The sequence below is a fragment of the Herpailurus yagouaroundi genome, unplaced genomic scaffold, assembly GCF_014898765.1.
Source record: "Herpailurus yagouaroundi ecotype Mexico unplaced genomic scaffold, PumYag 29, whole genome shotgun sequence".
Classification (NCBI taxonomy): domain Eukaryota; kingdom Metazoa; phylum Chordata; class Mammalia; order Carnivora; family Felidae; genus Herpailurus; species Herpailurus yagouaroundi.
Genome location: NW_024412377.1, coordinates 5,066,714 through 5,087,867, shown reverse-complemented (window position 1 = coordinate 5,087,867; position 21,154 = coordinate 5,066,714). Strand labels below are relative to the sequence as shown.

Sequence of the window (21,154 nt, the reverse complement as noted above, 5' to 3'; positions counted from 1 at the left end):
GCATGAACAGGGGAGGGGAAGAGAGAGAGGAAGAGGCAGAATCCGAAGCAGCCTCCGGGCTCTGAGCTGCCAGCACAGAGCCCGATGCAGAGCTCGAACCCACGAACCGTGAGATCATGACCTGAGCCAAAGTCGGACGCTCAACCGACTGAGCCCCCCAGGCGCCCCTGGCTTGCAATATTTTGAGTGGTTCTCTTGTGCTTCATCAGAAAAAAACATAACCTGGCTAACACACTGGTTCCAAAAAAGACTCATGGAGCAGAGACAACCAGAGAGCCGACAGTCTACTTCGTGTGCCGCTGAGATTTTGCAGTTGTTACACAGCATTATTTCAATTAATAGGTGACTGATCCAGGCTGCTGATCACCAACACTGTACTCCCTGAGCCTGGATAAGTGATATTCCCTATTATCCTCTGTTGAGGTAAGAATATGGCAGATTCTTAAACCATAGAACTCTCTAGTCTTTTGATGATAAAAATTCATGTCCACCAAAACTGGGGGGGGGGGGGGGGGGGGGGACAGAAAAATATAAAGAAAGACTAAAAAGAACAGCATGATAGTTCTGCCCAGGGAGCACACCTCGCTGTCCGTTATGTCCCTGTCCCCGCCCCATGACCCTCTGCATTCTCAAACTGTGGCCAAACTTTGTTTTGCCAAGACCTCTATCTTGTTCCAAAAGGACCAAATTCACTCTGAATGCAGTGTCTTACTTTTGCTTTTTTTTCCTAATGCACATTCATCCTGTGGAAACAGGGTTTCGAATGCTTAACTACCATTCAGTTCTATGAGTACACAATACATCAGTTATATCCATACTGTTCGACATCGACTTTAATATTCCTTGCATCTGCATAATTCTGTAGTGGTCACCCTCACGTATAACGTTTTGGCCTCATAGTTCTTTCATCTTTCCCTTAGGTCAATTCGTAAAACACACGGAGTCAGAAGCCACGACTGTTTTTAAATTTTTAGGGGCGCCTGGGTGGCGCAGTCGGTTAAGCGTCCGACTTCAGCCAGGTCACGATCTCGCGGTCTGTGAGTTCGAGCCCCGCGTCAGGCTCTGGGCTGATGGCTCGGAGCCTGGAGCCTGTTTCCGATTCTGTGTCTCCCTCTCTCTCTGCCCCTCCCCCATTCATGCTCTGTCTCTCTCTGTCCCAAAAATAAATAAACATTGAAAAAAAAAATTTTAATACATGTTGTGAAATTGCTCTGAGGGAACATTCCACTTACATTCTTTTTTTAAGTTTATTTATTCTGAGAGAGAGAGAGAGCATGGGAGGGGCAGAGAGAAAGAAAGAGAGAGAGAGAGAGAGAGAGAGAGAGAGAGAGAGAGAGAGAGAGACACCCAAGCAGGCTCTGCACTATCAGCACAGAGCCGATTGCAGGGCTCAGACCTATCAACCGTTGAGGTCACGGCCTGAGCTGAAATCCAGAGTCGGCTGCCCAACAGGCTGAGCCACCCCGCCAGTTATATTCTCACTTATATTCACTATATATTCACTTATATTCTCACCAAAGTGTGGGACACTGTCTTTCCAGTGTGTGCTCTTATCCAGCACACTACGGACGCAGGGCAGGCGGTAGTGATACACAAAACAGATTAGCACGGGTTTCGCTCTTACGTGTTTAGGGCAAGACCCGCAGGTCTGTCGGAGGATGGGCGGCCACAGCTGGATAAGGTGCCCAACACCCCCTCCTCCACACGGCCTCGTGGCTCCCCAAATAGGGTGCTAATGGCCCTACCAACAAAGGCAGGGTGCCGGCTTCCAAAAGCCCTGTTTTCTCCTCCAAGACCTTCTGGGTCCCACTGATCACGTGACTAGAGAGGCTGAGAGAAGGATCCAGGCCCCATGGGCTAAGTCTCCGCTCCCCCCAGGGGCCTTCTCTCACCCCGTCTCGTCTCAGCCCACGGAGCCGGTGGACCCACAAGTCCCCCTGCTGGGGCAACTCAGGGGAGCGGTGCCAGGACCGTGTGGCCCAGATCCGAGGCCGCACCTGCAAACAGTGGCAACGGCAGCCTTAAAGGGGACGTCCCGTTCTCTGTCCACCTGACGGCTTCCTCACTCTCCGCAGGTTCTGAACACGGGGGGGAGGCGGGACTCCGCAAGCCCTGGGGAAGCCGTTCTGGGGACAGAGGGGACAGCAGGACAGAACTAGAAATGGGAAGAACGATCTGATGAGCTTCTCCCTGCGAATAAACAGACGCCCTGCAGCAGGAGCAGGGGAAGGGTAGCTCAGACCAGAAGGGACTTCCAGGAGTCCACCGCCCACGAGCCTCACAGTCCTGGAGGCGGGCAGCCCCTACAGCCCCCCCGCGCTCTCACCGTGGCCCCGGAAATGTGCCGTCACACAGCCGCACGTCTTCTTCCTCCAGCGGCGTGGGCGGGTGGAGTACTAACCTGCGTGTGCGTGCTACGTGCGCATGCGGTACACTTGTCATGCGTGTGCACGCAGTAGGGGCGTGCAACCTGCGTGTCATGCGGGCGGCGTGTGTGACCTGTACGCGTGACGTATGTATGCGACACGTATGTGTCTCTGTCTCCATGTGACTTGGGTGACGTATCTGTGTGTGTGGTACAGGACCCAGGCGGCGCCTGAGACGCCCGTGTGCATGCCGCGCGCGCGACGTGTGGCTTTGCGTGACACGCGCGTGTGCGTCCCTGTGCAATACACCCCGTGAACGTAGGACAGGCATGTGATCTGAGCGAGAGGCACGTGTGCTGGTCACGTGTGTGTAAGGGTGAGCAGCGGCCCAGAGCGGGGCTGGGAGGGCGGGTGGCTGTCCTCGCGGGCATTCCCAAGCCGGCCTGGCCGCACGGGGTTCTCCGCGCTTGCGCACGTCACCTCCGCCAGTGTCAATCCCGCGAACACGGGGCGGAGCCGGCGGATGTCCTGGCGTGCCAGGAAAGAGGACGCGTCCTCCGGCGGGGTTAATTCCGGCGCCCTGCCCGGTGGCGCGCCCGTATTTCAGCCCCGCCGCGCCCTGCTCCTGCGCAACGACCGTCTACTTTGCTAAAGATTCTCCGAAGCTGGTCCCTGCTGGATTCGCTTTGAAGGACCAGGCACCGAAGAATGCAGACACGGAGGGGAGCCGACGCAAGCCAGGCCGCTCCGAATTCGAGACTGCGACCTCTTTTCCTTAAGAGGCGCAGCTGAAAAGTAACTTCGTGATTATCTAGGAGGGATTGGCCTCCTTCTCCTTAAGAAAATGCCTTGCAAGCAAAGTGTCAACATTTTAGGAAGTCCGTTCCTCCAAAATGAGTACCAAATGTGAGCAACGGAGCCGGATGATGCCATCACCTGTCCCCAGGAGCCCTGCCCTCAGCAGGATGCACGAATGGGACGCTGCTCTAATGACACTGATGCCACCCACCGGGATGGCGAGCCCTGCCTTCTCCTGTATTCTTCTGAGGATCCAGTTTGTCCCTTCTGCATTCTCCTGGTCCCGGAGCAGGGCAGGGGGCGGGCTCTAGTCCAATGGCAAGGCTGCCCCACCCCGCGGCCCTGCGATGGGGGGGATCTCTGGTCCCTGCCACCACCCCCTCCCCATGGCTGAGGCTGTGCACCCCTCAGGAGGGACGTGGCCACCCAACTCAGGCCAGTCAACCCCAAACTCTCAGCTCCCACTTGAAGCAGCAGGACGACTGAACTTCCGTTTTGAACAGCCAGTTGCATGGAGGCCCTGGTCTCAGCGGAACCACTGGCCACAAAGGTCACAACTCTTTGATTACTGCAGTCTCTTCCTCCCACACACGAGGGCAACAGGCCACCTCCGCCCATCTGGGAACCGCTGTCTCCTCCCTGTGACACCCGGTGCAGGCCAGCACAGCCTCCCTGCGCGACTGTCACGGGGCCAGGTACCCGTCCCCCCAGCTCACTCCAGCATTTGAGTGATCCCGTCTAGACTGCATTTGTAGGCTGAAGCCTGGGTTTCCTGCGGGCCTGCTGGGCCCCTGCCCATCGCCGGTGTGGCTCACCAGGCAGACGCTTCTTGCTGATTAGAAAGCCCTCCCAACATTCTACAAGGGGAGCCTGTCTGTCTGAGGAAGGAAGAGGCTCTCTAAAGACCGGTGTGGCTGCTCTCCCAGCACTGGTCTCTGCCTGACACAGTGTGTTGGCGAATCTGCATCGTCACGGAACCTAAGGAAAAGCCATGCGTTCTGGATGTCGCATCGCTTCAAATAACACAGAATTGGAACGCTTCCTGGGCTGTAGATCGTTGGAAAGAATGCATTCACCAACTTCTATTTGGCTATGCACAGGGAAATGCTTAAGAAATAAACAACTAAGGGTATTAATGCCAAGTAAAATACGATACTTTTCTGATGGAAAAATGAATTAAATTAAATTTTCTGATACATGGTTTCATCCTGAAATACTGAACCCTTCAGATTAATAGAACTGGCCCCGGCATTTTAATAACGACACAAATTTGCAAATGTGATCGATGTCCTAAAGCGTTTTTCGTTCCAAACGGTGCATTCATGTAATGACATCGTATGAAACCTGGAGCACCAAGGCAGTGCTGCAGTGAACATTTTCTTTTCAAAAATAATATCCCAGCATTTCATTTTCCAGAATCCTCTTAGGCAGAACACATGATAAAAAACCCTATTTTCACAATGTTGGATTTGTTTTATAACATCACACCATCGTGATGCCTTCTTTTATCCTGTTCCTTCATTTAACTACTTTTACATCTGTCAGGAAGCAGGAGAGAGAACTTGGCCTCCCACCAGCCGTCTTGGAAGAAAACAAATTGTTTAGGGTGAAAACAGCCGTCACAAGTTCACCCTGAAGAGTCAAAGCAGGCCTTGACATGGAGCATGGCCCCAGTACCAGAGTCTGCAGAAGCCTGGTTGCGTCACTCCCCACTCCCCACCTGCACTTTACATGAGGGGGGTCATCCTGCGACACTGCTCAGCGACCCTCAGAACCGATCAAGCCAAACACACCTTGCAACTTTTCATCCTCGCAAAAATCCAGAAAATAAAACAAGCAGGAGAATGGACATGTGTTGTTATTTCGTTTCATAGGCAAAGAGACGGTCTAAAACACTCGAACACTTGAGGGCAGGCCCCCAGGCCAGCCAAGGCTCTCCGGATGATCCCTGAGCAATGCCACACCGCCCCAATTCATAAGGGTCAAACAGCTTCATCCAGCACGATCCCACCCTCTACTAGGGTGTGGGGAAGGTATCTCTGAAGAGTTGTGTTACATTGTAAGAAGCGCCTAGTTTTTTCCTTTAGAAAGCATCTGTATCTTATGCTGTAAAGCACTTCCATCATCTAAGTTATTTTAAGCGGCTGTGTTTTGGAGGCCACCTGTCCGTGGAGCTTTTAGCTGGTGGGGCTGGCATGTCTGTGTATGTTCAAAGGAAAGTAACCTGGGGGTCAGGTTCCTCCTAATGGATCATGTGACCAAGAGCAAAGGATCTGAAGGGGTAGCTCACTCGGAAAGAGAACAGTTAAGTGTGTGGAGTTCGCTGCCTTTAAACATCTGAGAAATTACCACGTGGCTCAGATGACCACTCAGAAACTTGGTGACTCTGAGATATAATGCATTTTAAAGAGTTCGATATGCCCACTCTTAATCTTATGTTAGGGGATGCAATCTACAATGTCCACAGAGGACAGCAAGGCACACACACGAATGCTGAGGGTAGGCTCCTGGGAATGAGTGGGTGACCACCACTTAATGACATGGCTTCTCCATGAATTAACAGCAAGGAGTCGAAGCAGAAAGGATATTATTGCATTTGAAACAGGTCATCAGCTTAAGGCAAAGCAGATCATAAATATGCAAAAACACCAATTATAAGTCAAAGGAAAATAAAAGGAATACAAGAACGTGATGAAAAGAGCTGCAAATGAATATTCAGCAAGCTCACTGCATCTCATAAGCATCAAATTTGGCTTAAATAAAACAATGCTCTCGCTTGAGGAAGAAAATGATGGGGTAGAATTTTCCTTAACGGAGCTCTCAAACATGGCTGCGGAGAATCCCAATGCCATCTCCTTAGCATTCCCTGTGACCCCCAAAGAATTAAATTTGCTATAGGCCCTGGTCTCAGGATTTCTGCTTGTTATCATTTAGTGCTGACCAGAAGTACTGTGCTTTGGCTAATAACATCCAGTGATCCTGACGTCACGTGTTAGAAATCTAATTTAAAATCCTTCCAAATGAATAGGAGTAGAGTCAGAAATGAAGTGTGGTGGACTGGATGCTTGTGTCCCCCCCCCCCCCCACTCATATGTTGAAACCCTAACCCCCAATGTGATGGTGTTTGGAGATGGGGCCCATGGGAGAAATTCGGGTTTAGGTGATGTCATGAAGTTGGAACTCCCCTGATGGGATTAGTATCTTTACAAAGACAGGAAGACCCCAGAGTCCCCTCTCTACCTCATAAGGACACAGGGAGAAGGTGCCATCCTGGTGACCATTCTCATCAGGCATCTTGATCTGGATGCCCCAGCCTCCAAACTGGAGAAATAAATATCTGTAGTTTGCACAAACCCATTGGTGGTGTTTTATCATGGCAGCCCAAGCAGACTGAGACAGAAAGGTGTAACAAAAATTGCGAGACCTACCACCTCAATGGTGGGCATTATAGGGCTCGGAGTTAAAGACTGGAGTTGAAAACTGGGGTGGGGGGGGCAGATGCAATTTGATTTCCTGCGCAAATGACCCCTGGAAACAGACAGTGCTGCTGGTTGTGACTCTTAGCATCTATTCTCTTTCATGTTACATCGGTTATTATTAAATCTTTTTTAGCATACATTGTGTTATTTTTCCAGCCACATTTGGGCTGAAGGATAAAGAATCTCATATATAGATAGGGCTCAAGTCCAATAAAACTGGGGGGATGTTTGAGACCATTGCTTGCCTCAGAAGCACATGGGCCACCAGCTCATTACAAGCCAAAGAAAAGAGATAAGCCCAGAAGATACTCAAGACCTTCACAGAAAGTTCCTCCCATGAATGTAAGTCATCGAGAATGCAGCTTCCCAAGAAAGGAGTGCCGACTTAACTGCTCAGAAAGCCAAACTTGTACTTCTCAGCTCAGGGTCTACAAATGTGAAATCGATGGGCAGAGGGCTGGCTTGATTAAGAGTTTAGAAGAACAAACAAGAAACAAAACACAGTTTCCAATGTCCTGAACTCTGTAGGAAAAGACTACACTAGCCTCCCTCCATCAAGATTTACAGCTCACTCTGCTTTCCATAGAGGAGGATGCTTCTCTTGTCTATTCTATCATTGACTTCAAGAGCATGGAACAATATTAGCTTTCGCACTTAGCTCCTCTCCACTATGGCAAGAGAGAAGACCAAACAAATAAGTTGTATGAGAAGGAGGGAACCACCACTATTAGAACTCACATTGAACTTTCCTGGCATCCAAAGGGGGGCCCTCCCATTTCCTTTGTATTGTGACCTATTCTGCTGGCTGTTTCTCCAGAGCAATGCTACCAGACATTTCTCTCCCTGCTTCCTTCAGTGTCAACAGAGATCTGCCTCCAACTCTTGAGAGCACCTCATGACAAGGCTCATGTCTGTCTGGTCCTAAAACCACACAGGGACGTGTGGATGACTACACCTGATGTTTTGTTAATCAACGAATCAGTGATAAACGGAAATTTATACCTCTGCTAATATCCAATAGAAATCATTATCATCTTGGTCTTTGGGAGTTCAAATGGTTGAAAGGTTAATTATCCCAATGAGGTTCTACTATGCTTATTTCAGAAACTCAGTGGACCAAATGGTCCTGGATCATCCAAGGGGCCATGAATTGCAGGTCTCTGAATGTTCCCAAACTCTCTCTCCCATATGTAAAGACACATGCACAACAGAACACATTTTAAGTGCTACATCCCAATGGTTTTCAAAAGTTTAGAAACATGTAATTGTGTACTAATTAAACCCCAATTTTACTAGCCTTAAGTCAGCTCTCCAAAGGATCTTTACCAGGTGATACAGCACAATCTGCCTAATTCAGGCGATTCCAGTGAACTTAAAAGTGAAAACAAAGAAGAAACCTTAACACACGTTAGTTTGGACTTTCATCAATTTAGATCATCTAATTAACCTGAACCCATGAAATCTGGCTTCGTTTAAACACCATAAAAAATTCTCTTCATTCATCACGACTTTATAGGTGCTATATTTGATCTACATCCACTCGTTAGAAAATTTAAAAGCCAGCAGGTGTTTGGATTGGGCTAACGAATGTGACCAAGGCGATCAGGCATGTCAATCCATGCAGCTTAGTTCTAGATGAAATGATCATCCTACTTCATGGTGCATGTGTGAGATCAATATTTCCTTTCAAGTACCACAGCGTACCAGAAGGGAGGAATGCCTTTGGTGGATACGCGCGGTTATTTCTGCACTGATGGTCTATGTGCAGTTCGCACTGTGGCATGTTTAAATCCCGTTTATAACCTACACGATACTAGGTAAATTTAGAGTTAAACCAACCAAGCACAGTGTACCCTTCTGATTATGATTGGCCAAGAGGACATCTTATTAAGGTAAACAGACCAAAACGTAGGTATCAAATGTAATGTGACAACAGAGGGACAATGGTCCGGGGGTAGAGGCCCAGCATCACAGGGATGGCGTGGCCAATCTTGGGCATGAAATTAAACGTGATAACAGTAGGTGTGTTCACAACTAAGCAATGGGTTGCAAAATCCTGCAAAAACAAGACTCCAAATACAGGAGAAGCAAGGAGCACTGTGATTAACAAGGTCTACTTTGAAGGGGAATGGCCTTTTTAGTAAAGGCAAAAAATGTTCCACAAAGTCGCACTATAATTAAAAAAAAGATGTGGGTGCCTGGGTGGCTCAGTCAGTTAAGTGCCCAACTTCAGCTTGAGTCATGATCTCACGGTTGGTGGGTTCGAGCCCCGCGTCAGGCTCTGTGCTGACAGCTCAGAGCCTGGAGCCTGCTTCGGATTCTGTGTCTTCCTCTCTCTCTCTCTCTGCTCCTCCCCAACTCGTGTGCTTTCTCTCTCTCTCTCTCTCTCTCTCTCTCTCTCTCTCTCTCTCTCAAAAATAATCATTTAAAAAAGAGATAGCTTCCTGGATGCATACACTGAAGGCTTCTGTGACTAGGAAAAAAAAATTCCTACTACAAATTAAACTTCGGAGGTTTCATTAATGATACCAATAATAGGAGTTTTAAAGTTATATTATTTATAAATTACCAGAGAATCCACTCAAAAGTTAAAACGTGCATTCCTTAGAAATTTGGGGCTGATAGTTCTTTGGAGGAAATGCCACACAAAGCCAATGAGGGGTCAACAGGAACTGAGATGATGCATTCAGTAAACCACCTCATTCAAGGAGCCTTTACTGAGCATTCATTTACGATCAAGTAAATTTTACACCTCCTCCCCATGAAATCAACTTCATTGGAATAAATTCAGTAAAACAAACCAGCAAGAAAAGTCAACAGCACAAACAAACAAACACAGGCGGTAAGAAGCAGGCTGGTCATGAGCGGGGCACTGAGATTCCAGCTGTAGCTGCCAGGCTCTGGGGGGGACCGCAGGCTCCGCCATCATGGGGGCTCACAGCTAGCTGTCTTTATGAGGAGAGTGCTGTGGCTGAAGGAAGACTTCTGATAAACCGAACACACTTCTTCCAACATGATTACAAAATTTTCCTTGCACACAAAATTTAACCACTGAAACCACTAATGCAGAGGCTCCCACATTTTCCTATTTCACAATGCTCTTTGTGGCTCATGAATCTTTCATAGCATTTCCTAGGCCAAAGGAAATATCCAAAAGTACTGTTTGTTAAGTAGTAAGGTCCACAAGAGTTGAGTATATGACCTCACAACCTCGTAGTTGTTGGGGAAAGAAACCCCAGGTAGATACTGAAATAAAATGTAATGTTTTTATTTCATTCTTAGAAGACCCAGGGACTTACTCTGGGCCCTCAGTAGCCACTGAGCTGGTTGAGCATCACGTAACTTCACAAGCCCTGGATTCCGATTCAGCACTGCCACTCGCAATCTCTGTTCTGCCTTGATTTCTTGAATTTTCGTCACAACGCTTGCCCAAATCCCAGCTTTAAAGTGAAAGGAATGTAGTGTCATCTAATGTTGAAACCACGAACTACCGTGAGTTTGTGGTTTGCATGGTGTCTGCCAGATACGGAGGGTTGCTATGTTTCCCTTGAAAATTTAAAATATTGGGAGGCACCCCAGCGGGTGCCTTGGCACACAGTTTGGGAAACCACATCACTGATGACCTACAGGCTCAACAAAATAAATAGATATTTCGTTAACTAGAACTGAAAGTGTTATTAAAATTACAATGCCCGTGCTGCTTATTTTCTCCTTCATAAACTCTGAAAAGGTATGCTTAGTTAGACCAAAAATATAGGAGATTTGTTGGGAGCTTACACAACAGTGTTAGCTTCTCCTAAAAAAACCCAATCTGAATGTATCATTGCGCAGATTTTTAGGAGATACAGCTCAAAGTAGGTAACTTTTATAGGTGTAAAGTCCTCTTTGTGTCAGTTTTGTGACTGATGTCTGGGCAGGGAGGAAGGAGAACGTTTCTGGCTTGGGTACCTAGCTCTCACGTTCACTGATGCAGGAACTACACGAGAGGGAGATCGTTTGGGGTAAAAGCTGGAAACATGTCATGTCGTGATAGAAGGAGAAGAACAACGTCTTCATGTGTCACTGTCGATGGCAGGTCCCTCCTCCCCAAGCCTCCGTGACAAACAGCAGGGATCTGCTCTCTACCCCATGAGTCTGGTTTACAAAGGTTTCCAGACGGCAAGCTTCACACACACGTTTTCAGCTTACAAGAAGAGTAAGAGAGAAAGCCCCGACCCTCTTCTGGGTCTGTCATGATCATATTTTGAAATGCTAGTGTTTCCAAGTCTAAATGCATTTCTGGGATGAATTAGCATGCTTCCTGAGGGTGTGAAGAAGTCTTGTAAGCCAGGGAGGAAATAAACCCATCCAAGGCTACTAGAACTCCAAAGAACAAGTAGAAAAAGTTAAAAATCTTCACTTCCGTTTTCCAGCGGGCACATTACGTAAATAAACTTGCCCGCTAAAAAACCAAGATGACTTTTAACGATTATCATTTATCATTAATCATTTAATGGTTAATAAAACGATTTGATGAGTAGTGTCTGCAGTCACTAATTGTTTTGAAGTTCATTTATTTGAGAGAAAGAGAGAGAGAGAGCGTGCGCACACACAAGGAGGGAGACGGAGAGAGAGAGAGAGAGAATCCCAAGCAGGCTTCACATTGTCAGCACAGAGCCCGATGTGGGGCTCGAACTCACCAACTGAGAGATCATGACCTGAGCCAAAATCAAGAGTCAGACACTTACCCGACTGAGCCACCCAAGCACCCCCACAGGTACTAATTTTTTAAGGACCAAAATAAAGAATGGAAATCCTAGTTGACAATTTATGATTCTCCCTTTGTTTTGTATCACGTATAATAAGCCAGGCCTTAATTGATTAGACCAAGATTCAGTATCTCACAATGTATTTTGACTATTCGAGAAACACCGCAATGCCTTTCTTTATGCTTGAACAAGACTATTTACAGCATGATATTAAATAGAAGCAGCAAAACAGTTTACCGAATGTTTGAGAAAGACAGAAGAGTCTGAGAATCGGCCTTCACACTAAAAGGAGAAGAGACAGGCAGCGTGGAGCTTCCCGTGGTCAGGTGGTCCTGTGTTGTTTTCCTATCAGGGAAATTAACATGCTGGGCTTGCTACAGGGCATACCTTTCACAGCTCGAGAATTTCTACAGCCAATCACTGCACTGAAAGACATCGAGGAGGAAAATTAAGTGCCAGGCATCAGGACCACATGGCAATAGAAATGGAACAGGTGAAAACAATTTGATTTTAAGAATATGCATTAAGAAATGGCTTTGTTTCGATGACAACCAAATTCCACAAAATGCAACCAAAATAGTTTTTAGCCACCGAGCTCAGGAAAACCACACAGACCTGGACCATCACCTGGGTTATCAATGGTCTCCAGGCAGCGGGGATTCCAGGCTCTAGCTCATTCCCGACTTCCTCCATGTCATCAATCTCTCCCAACAGCAGGCAAGGGTGCTTCTGACTGCCCAGTCCCCTCTCTTACCTCACACAACCTGTCCTTCTTCTCCATTTCTCATTCTCCCTTTGTGGCCAACTCTTAAAGGCTTGTCTACTTGAGCTCTTTCTACTTCTTTGATTCCTGACTCTCCATAGTCCACTTCTAACTACGTAGCAACTCCAAGATGCCACTCTTGTCAAAGTCACTGGCCCCTTCCAGTCCCTCCCTCACCCCCATCACCGGCAGCTGGTCACTTTCTCCAGCCGAGTCCCCATCTCTCTGGGCTTCCTGAGCTCCACGCTCCCTGGTATCCGCCTGACCCACAGACTCCCCCACTCTGACTCAGACGTGACACTCTCCAGGGCTCCATCTGGGTCCCCAATTTCTCCCTCACAGGGTCATCCATGCACCTGGCTTCTTCAACCCCACCTACATGGCACCAACCCCCAATGGCAGACCCCTAGCCCCGATCTCGCTCGTGAGGTCACCACTCAAAGCATCTCCACTTTAATGTCTGCCCAAAACTCCATCTACAACCTGCCCCAATGTATCTTCAACTTCTATTGATGTGTTACCCCCACTCCACTCCAGGTACCACACCCTCCTTTGGGGTCCTCCAACTTGTGTGTCTTGGCAGGCCCACGGCCTTTGCACACACAGCTTGCTTGGCCTGAGAAAGCCCCTTCTTGCCCCTCTTCCCATGTGGGACCATCCTTCTGACCTGTGGCTTCTATGTGAGCTCCTCTCTGGCATGTTCTCTGATTGTCTCCCTGTTACTCACCAGCGCTATGCCCAGCGATTTCCTCCAAGATTACTTCGCCCAAGAAAGGTAATCATTTGTATTTATCCATCTGCTTATTGCCCATGTGTCCTACTCTTCTCTGCAGTCCATGAGGGCAGGGACACCATCTTTCTTTTTTCTTTATTCTTTCCTTTTATTTTCCTTCCTTCCTCCCTCCCTCCCTCCCTCCCTCCCTCCCTCTCCCTCTCTCTCTCTCTTTCTCTCTTTCTTTCTTCCCTTACGTATATATTGGGTAATTCGTAAAGGGTCTATCATGATGTGTATTTGGTGAATATTCTTTGAATGAATGAATATAATCCCTTATATCCACATGCTTCACCACATCAGAATTGGAGAGATCATAATTCAAATACTGAATACAAATATATCCCTTCATTCAACAGATATTATTGAGGGACTACTAGTGTTCAAGGTGCAGGGGCTGTAATTTTGAGAAAAAGGACAAAAATCCTTCCCCTCATGGCGCTTACATTTAAATATGAATTTTGGCTTCAGGTCAAACTTCTTTTTCTGCCTTTCATATTTGGAGATAAAACTTTGTCATCGCTTTGGAAGATGTTATCCCTAATACCAGGCTTCTGCTTCGACATATACCTAATGTTCAGCAAATCCATGCAAATGGTATCTGGACAGGCATGAAGAACTTGGACCCAGAATTGTCCTCTCAGAGCTAATCTGGAAAGAAAAAATGCAGTATGTGTGTTGACACCTGAAAGAGAGTGAAACTCTCCTAGGGTGACCAGATTTGCCTCTGATCTGTTGGGTAAACGAAAACATCTAAAGAAAAGATATGTGTTAAAAAGAGGGGGTTGAGTGGGTGGCGAAGATTTTAATTCTGGAAGCACAGAAAAAGGCCAGTCTCTGGTGAAAACAGTGCCGTCCAGAACAGATGGCCTCTTGTCAGCCGATTCTAGTACCTGGCCCACCTCGCTGGTGCATCTTCCCAATGGAGTGCATACTTAAGGATTGCAGAAACTGATGCATTCTCACCGGGGGCCATATCACCCTCAAGGAGAACACTGCTTCATGGGGAAAGGCAAGAAAATTACTTTTTTAAATGCATAATAGACGGACATGCACGTGTCACTTAAACAGATATGCAGTATTCCTGTGGTAGTAAGTTTTCCGTTAGTTGGGAAAAAATATCTAAAATGGCTCTTCGGGAGAGTTACAATGGAGAAGAGTCAAGCAACATTGCCTTAAACATCACCTGTGCTATCTCCATGCTCACGGGTGACCTCTGGATAAGGCAGTTTCTTGCTACAGAGGCAGAAGGTGGGAGGTAGTTTGAAACAACTATCTGGTCTACCCAACAGTCGTCCGCTAATGACAAATTAGGAAATGAACTCTCTGGGTTTAAACATCATCCATTTTCACTTTTGTTAGAGCAAGTCTGCCTCCTAGGTTTGGCAAAGTTTGATTTACTAACAAGAGTGCACTTCGGAGCTCTCCAGACGGAGGGCTACTCCCCGGAGGGGCGCATGCTCCCAGGTGGACATACTGTACCTTTGTAGGCGGGCCTCCCCAGGAGACACATCTTCTGACTGATAACATCATTCTTCAAATTAAGATCAGCTTATCCCTGACTCCATCAGCCACAGATTTAAATACATTCTTAACCAACTATTTCCCATCTGGTAATGCCCATAAATCACACCCGATTCTGTAAGTGACCTTTGCCATCTTTTAGAACTATGGTGAATCTAATGAAAACATCATGATCACATACAAATGCAAATTTCAGGCACAAGCTATGCTCCGTTTAGGGAACCGAAGACTTCCATTTGAAAGCACACTGCAATTGTAACTGCCATACAAATACCTCTTCTGATTTGTCTTTAGGAATGGAAAAGGCTTCACCAACGCGCTTTCCAAACAAGAGCTCACTGAAGAAGGTTCTGATACTGGCTGTGCATTAGAGTCACCTGGCATTTTAAAAAGATATGTACATGCCTGGGACCCATGCCTGAAGAGTCTGTAAGTTATTATTGTTTTACAATAATTTTCCCAGAGGAATACGTTGTGCATCACGAAAGGAGAAACTAAGGATAGATAGAAGTAGATGACTAACCTCGAATACGGCCAGAACAAAGAAACAATTCACGTGGAGAGAAGAGCTGAGAACATAATAATGGATGGAATAATGGATAATGTTAATGAGGATGTGCTTCCTCCCTCCCAGGAGGTGGGCTTCGCTATTCAAACTAAAAATGTGAGGTGTAGTGTAATTGTTTAAACCAAAGGAAAGACACCCTTCCCCTCATTTAGGGGGGCCTGGCGCCCACCTGGAGAGAGATAACCCTGTCTTTGGAGGGTAAGAACACGAGCCTGGATACAGCTGAGGCTGAGCGCTGGGGTTCGGTCAGGGGAGAGAGATGGAAGGAGGTTCATGAGCTGAGCCAAGACCAACCTCAGATACTCACATCGGACGGACCAATGGGATTTCAGGAGACCCACAGGAACAGCTGAACTAAGGCCAGGGGAAGGGATGGAAAACACTATGTGCATAGTGTGACGTCAGGGAAATATTCTCGGGAGGACGGGCTTCCCTGTAACTTCCAAAGGAATATTTTGAATGCACTCGTCCAGGACTACAGAGCCCCTACCCATACTGCACCCGTAAGTTCCATTTTGAAAGCTAGCAGACATTCAGTAGTTTCTAAGACAAGCGGAAAACCAGTTAAAGTTAAAACCAGTTACTAAACCAGCCTTCTGAACTTAGATGTCGTTCTCTTGTTCTTTTGTTAGCGCGTGTCGGCATCCCAGGTCCGATGGTGTTTGGAGAGCAAACCCGATAGTTTGGATGGATAAGGGGATTATACTTCAGAGCCTGCAAACACGCAATCTTGCCATTTGCAACCACGTGGATGGACCACGAGGGCATTATGCTAAATTATTAAGACAGAGGAAGACAAATATATGATTTCACTTCTATGTAGACACTAAAGATCAAAATAAACAAAACAAAGGTCAAACCAGACACTTTAAAACAGAGAACAAACTGATGGGTCACAGATAGGAGGCGGGGGGGCGGGGGGATGGGTAATGCATAGAATATACGAGTGAGGTACAGAATTGTGGAATCGGCATGTTGTACACTTGAAATGGATATGACATAGTATGTCAACTATACTTCAATAACAATGAGAAAAGAATGCTTCCAGGTGGAGCCTTCACTAATAAAAAAATGCTGCATTTCAATGGTCCCTGACTGGCGTGGGGCAGGGGGGGCACCTGGGTGGCTCAGTGGGTTAAGCATCCAATTCTTGATTTCAGCTCAAGTCATGATCTCACAGTTCGTGAGTTCAAGCCCCGCATCGGGCTCCCCGTGGACGGTGCAGAGCCTGCCTGGGATTCTCTCTCTCCCCCTCTCTGCCCTTCCCCTGCTCGTGCTCTCTCTCTCAAAATCAATAAAATAAAATAAACTTTAAAAAAAAAGTAAATGGTCATTGGCCAAATTTGGATTTTAATGTGAAACTATCTATAAATGATACCTTACATTGAATCAAATTATGTAAATATTAAAATGATATATCTTATAAATGATATCTTAAATGGAATCAAATTATATAAATATTAAATTGCTTTAAATACTGCGTTGATGATTGATGAATTAACCCAGGAACACAAATCATTCTCTGCAGAAGTCATTACGTTTTCAGGTTTCTCCTTCATTTTCCCCCCGCGTCACCATTTGGTTCCGGCCCACGGGGGAACCGCCCAAGAGAAGAGAATTCTGGGTGATGCAATGACAGCAGGGGCCGTCCCACAACCTGTGATGTTCTTCACACGCTCTATTAACACCTGTACTAAAACATCTGTGGGCACGCCCATAAACACGGCACATTCTCTGACTGAATGACAGTCTTCTTCAGGCTTAACAGTAGCTTCAACACAACCGCACCGGAGCTTTCGGTCAGTGGCGGTGGCCGCAACGGCACATTCTAAACAGGGAAAAGTCCTACAGTCTGGTAATTATGTACTTTGGAGTTAATTACTGCCTACTAAGTTAATAGCTATTCCTATCAATCATCAGGCAAGATGACAACATCATGTGGTGTGGTGGGGACCTGTAAGAACCAGGACAGGTGGGGTGACATAAGCTCTTGGAGGAGTAGCAAACACTGGTGATTAGCTAGTCAAGGCCTTTCCCACCCCTTTCCCTAGGTACCCACAAAGGCTGGAAACCCACACACTTGCTTCGCCAGGTTCCTATGTAGCTGGGAGGGGAACCAGATGTGAGTCAAATCAGCTTCAGAAGAGGAAGAGTCTCTGTGTCGGCTTTTAACTTCTTACTAAAAAGGAGCAGACGCAATTCATGGGAAACGTTCGCTTTCCTACTCCTACTTGCTTTGAATGTAGATGAAATGGCTGGATCTGCAGCAGCCTCCATATGACGGCGACAGAAAAGCCAGGGGACTCTGGAAACAGCAGCCCTGATTTCACGGATCTGCTGCACCAAGGTCAGTGGCCCTCCACCTTTGGATTTCTTTTTATTTCGGGCAAATAAATTTCCGTTTGTTTCAGCCTCCGTAGTTTGATTTTCCGTTTCATGCAGCCAAATGTGAGGCTGACTCATATGGTTGGGACAGCCCGATTGAGTTAGCAAACACAGCTTTCCCTGTGTTGTAGCATAAGCTTCTGTTACGTGTAGTTTTCTGAGAGTGTTTGCTGTAAAGTAAATGCATGAGTTGAGACCACACACGAAAGCTATGTATGGAATGTACCCTAAATAGGCTGGCAAACCAATAAGAGAAGGAATTCAGACCAGTCTGAGAAAAATGAACCTCTTTATGGAGACCATGATGTCAAGAAAGATTTGAGTCGGAGAGGCGGACCAGATGATGTACAGAAGCGAGAAAAGGAGAATTCTGGAAGGGGAGCCTTGAGCTAAGTATTACAGGGTCGGAGGGAGGCTGCTCCAAGCATGGAGTCCGCACACTGAGAGGAGCCAATCGGGCCAAAGAGGAAGTAATCCCGAGTATATACCAGCTGGAGGGACTAAGGGAAAGTAGCAGGAGCAGAAGACACATTCTTTCCCTCCTGGAGCGGACGCCATGGTTAGGAGGGTAGAATGAACGCACAACGGGAAAACATGCAAACAGATTTTGCTCAGGTACCATTTTTTGGTTGTAGTGCGTTGAATGTTATGTCCCTCCGAAATTACATCTTTGCAGTGTAATTAGGTTGCCCAACAGAGATGAGATCATCCGGGATTGGGGTGAGTCCCAAATCAGTGACAAAGGACCTTGCAAAAAAGAGAAGACGTAGGGGAAGCCAAGTAAAGATGAGGCAGAGATCGGAGCGATACCACCACGGCCAAGAAACACCTGGGGCCGCCAGCAGCTGGGGAGAGAAGAGAAGGAGGTTCTCCCGAGAGCTTTTGGAGGGAACTTGGCTCTGCTGACACCTTGATTTTGGACTATGCTAGCTTCGTGATCTGTGAGAGAATCAATCAAGTTTAAGTCTTAGCCACCTTAGGTAGCTCATACGGTGATGCACACTCCATACGTCCTGCTGAGGACATAGAGGGGACAGAAGTGAGGAAGAGACCCATGGAAGGAAGGGAGCGGGGAGGGGAGCCTTGGAGCCGATACAGAGAGTGCAAAGCACATGCCTGGAAGAATCAAAGACAAGGGATGTGAGGTTTCTCTCTTGGGGAATCTCGCGGACGGTCTCCCTTGTTGAATGAATGCTTGTCCCTGGGAGGAAGGCTGTGTTGGTGAGAATATCAAGCTCAAAGCTGAGCCTGTCTTAGGGGGCTTTATTTTAGCCATAAGCGTGACTGAAGATGAGAGTCTGGGACAGAGTCCGCGCAAAAGCGCCCTTCCTATGTGAAGTTTAGGGCCTACACACTCTGACTACGCCTCTGACTTGAGTTTTCTCAGCACCGGGGCCTGGAGCGCAGGCAGGGGTGATGCAGAAGGCCTGTTAGGAATCTCCTCCACAGCTATTTTCCATTCCTTCCTTCCTTCCTTCCTTCCTTTTCTTCCTTCCTTTTTTTTTTTTTTTTCTGAGATAAAGACAGTGTGCGCACAAGTAGGGAAGAAGGGCAGACAGAGAGAGAGAAAGAGAGAATCTTAAGCAGGCTACACACTCAGCACAGAGCCCGACTTGGGGCTCCATCCCATGACCCCCCCCAGGATCATGATTTCAGCTGAAATCAAGAGTTGGCTGATTACCTGACTGAGCCACCCAGATGTCCCTCCAATTTCTTAATTCGTTGTGGTATTAGTTTAAAATTGAACTATTAATGACTTACTGTTACAGTGGCCTAAAAGGAAACACTGGAAGAAGGAAAATGAACTGGATTAAGGAGCTGGTAGGACTGTGAAGGGGTTCTGGTCTTGGATTCTGTGCAAAGACTGACCATGTGGCTCCATCCTTCAGCTTGGGAAAGGCGGACGGCCAGCTGTCTGGATTTCAATTCCTTCATCATTCACTGAAGCCATCGGGGCCTGGCTTAGAGACTTTCACAGTATCAACTTTATTCGTGACTCCAAGATATTTCAATAGTCATAGACATGACCTATCACCAATTCTTAGACACATGAACTTAGACCAGTGACCTTCACGCCCATCACTGTGGCCATCACCTTGAACTTTCTGATCATGTGAACCAATCCATCTCAAACACCTCAAACTCGCTGCCTGTCCCTCCTTGCCCTCAACTTCCTACAGCCTCACCTTGATACATCACAGGTGCCTCACTCCTGGCACTAACCTATCAGCCTGGCTGGCGGCATGGCTTCCTTCTCTAGACAGCCAAAACTCACCTCACGTGATCTGAAGTTCCTCCTCACCAGTCCCCTGGTACCACATGGGCTATGCCCTGCAGTAATGAGGTTGACGTCCTCTATCACGTCCATCCTATGCCAGGCACACAATTCAAGAGGATTCCACACGGGCTGGAGTCTGAACCACTACAAACTCATGGTCTCCAATCTTGGCACCAATAGAAAGTAGTCTAAATACAGCTTAACTCCCACTTCTGTCCCCGCAAGACCACCTCAAACCTCTGCCATTCTCTTGGTCTCCTTCCCACTAAGCCCTTGCTTTCAAGGCAGTCCTGTTTTTCTACTTCGAGAAAACCTCTGAGCTCTACACCTACACCATGTCTACAAGGCTTTTTTTTTTTTTTATTTTTTTAATGTTTTTATTTATTTTTGAGACAGAGAGAGACAGAGCATGAGCAGTGGAGAGGCGAAAAGAGAGGGAGACACAGACTCCGAAGCAGGCCCCGGGCTCTGAGCTGTCAGCACAGAGCCCGACGCGGGGCTCGAACTCACAGACCGTGAAATCATGACCTGAGCCGAAGTCGGTCGTTCAACCGACTGAGCCACCCAGGCGCCCCTCTACAAGGCTTTTCTAGTGGGAGCCATCCCTCAGGTTCAAGGACAACCTCTCTGCCTTGACCCAAAACCCTCCTCCAGGCGTCCTGCTGGGGCCTCACTGCAGCCACCGCCCTTGGGTGTCATCCCGTTGACTCTGTCACTAACGGGATGCCTGCACGTCTCTAGCTCTGACCCACCACTTTCCTCTTTATCTCCAGCAAGTTTCTTGAAAGATAAGTGAGTCTCAAACTTGTATGCACCTTCGGGACCTTGGCACAGCAACCACTTTTTAACCGACTAGCCCAGCGCTCCTTGTGATGCTCGTTTGCTCGCTGACGATATGCTCCTCATTCATACGCCTCCCGCAAACTAAGTTCCTTTATAAAGTCGGTGATGATTCCCCAACTGCCAAATCCCAGGAGCATTCTTCAATTTTACAGCACATGATTTTTTCTGAGGCTTTCGGTACTTTTAACTACTCCCTCCTATCTGCAAATATCTTTCCGTGTTGTCCTCTTATGCTTATCATCTCTAGCCCCGACCTTTCCTCAAGAGCCCTTGGCTCCCCTGAGCTCCTTATGTCTCGGTGCTCCCCAGGGTCTTGTGTTCATGCTCACAAGATTCAAACTAAGTGACCGCATAGGCTCTCAGGGTGGGCACAATCCCCTAAGGGCAACATCTCCCAGATGAATCTGTTTCCAGCCCAGAACCACCTTCCAGAGTTCAGACAATTACAGCCAGCTTCCTGGCACATGTCTCCACCTGGGGGACCCTCAGGCACCTTCTAGGATATGGTGAAAAGAAACTCCCTGTCTCCCTTCCCTCATTATCCTGCCCCCATCTCTCTAAGAATTTGGTGGCAATTTGGTGTCGCCTCCCACTACCTGACCACCCAAAAGGAGCAAGAGGACACTCTTT

The 21,154-nt window shown here is 47.4% G+C and overlaps 1 protein-coding gene across 4 annotated transcripts in view; it reads right to left on the bottom strand.

Moving 5' to 3' along the window:
* ADCY2 (adenylate cyclase 2) overlaps positions 1–21,154 on the bottom strand; it is a 391,814-nt gene that overhangs the window by 203,039 nt on the left and 167,621 nt on the right. The window lies entirely within an intron of this gene.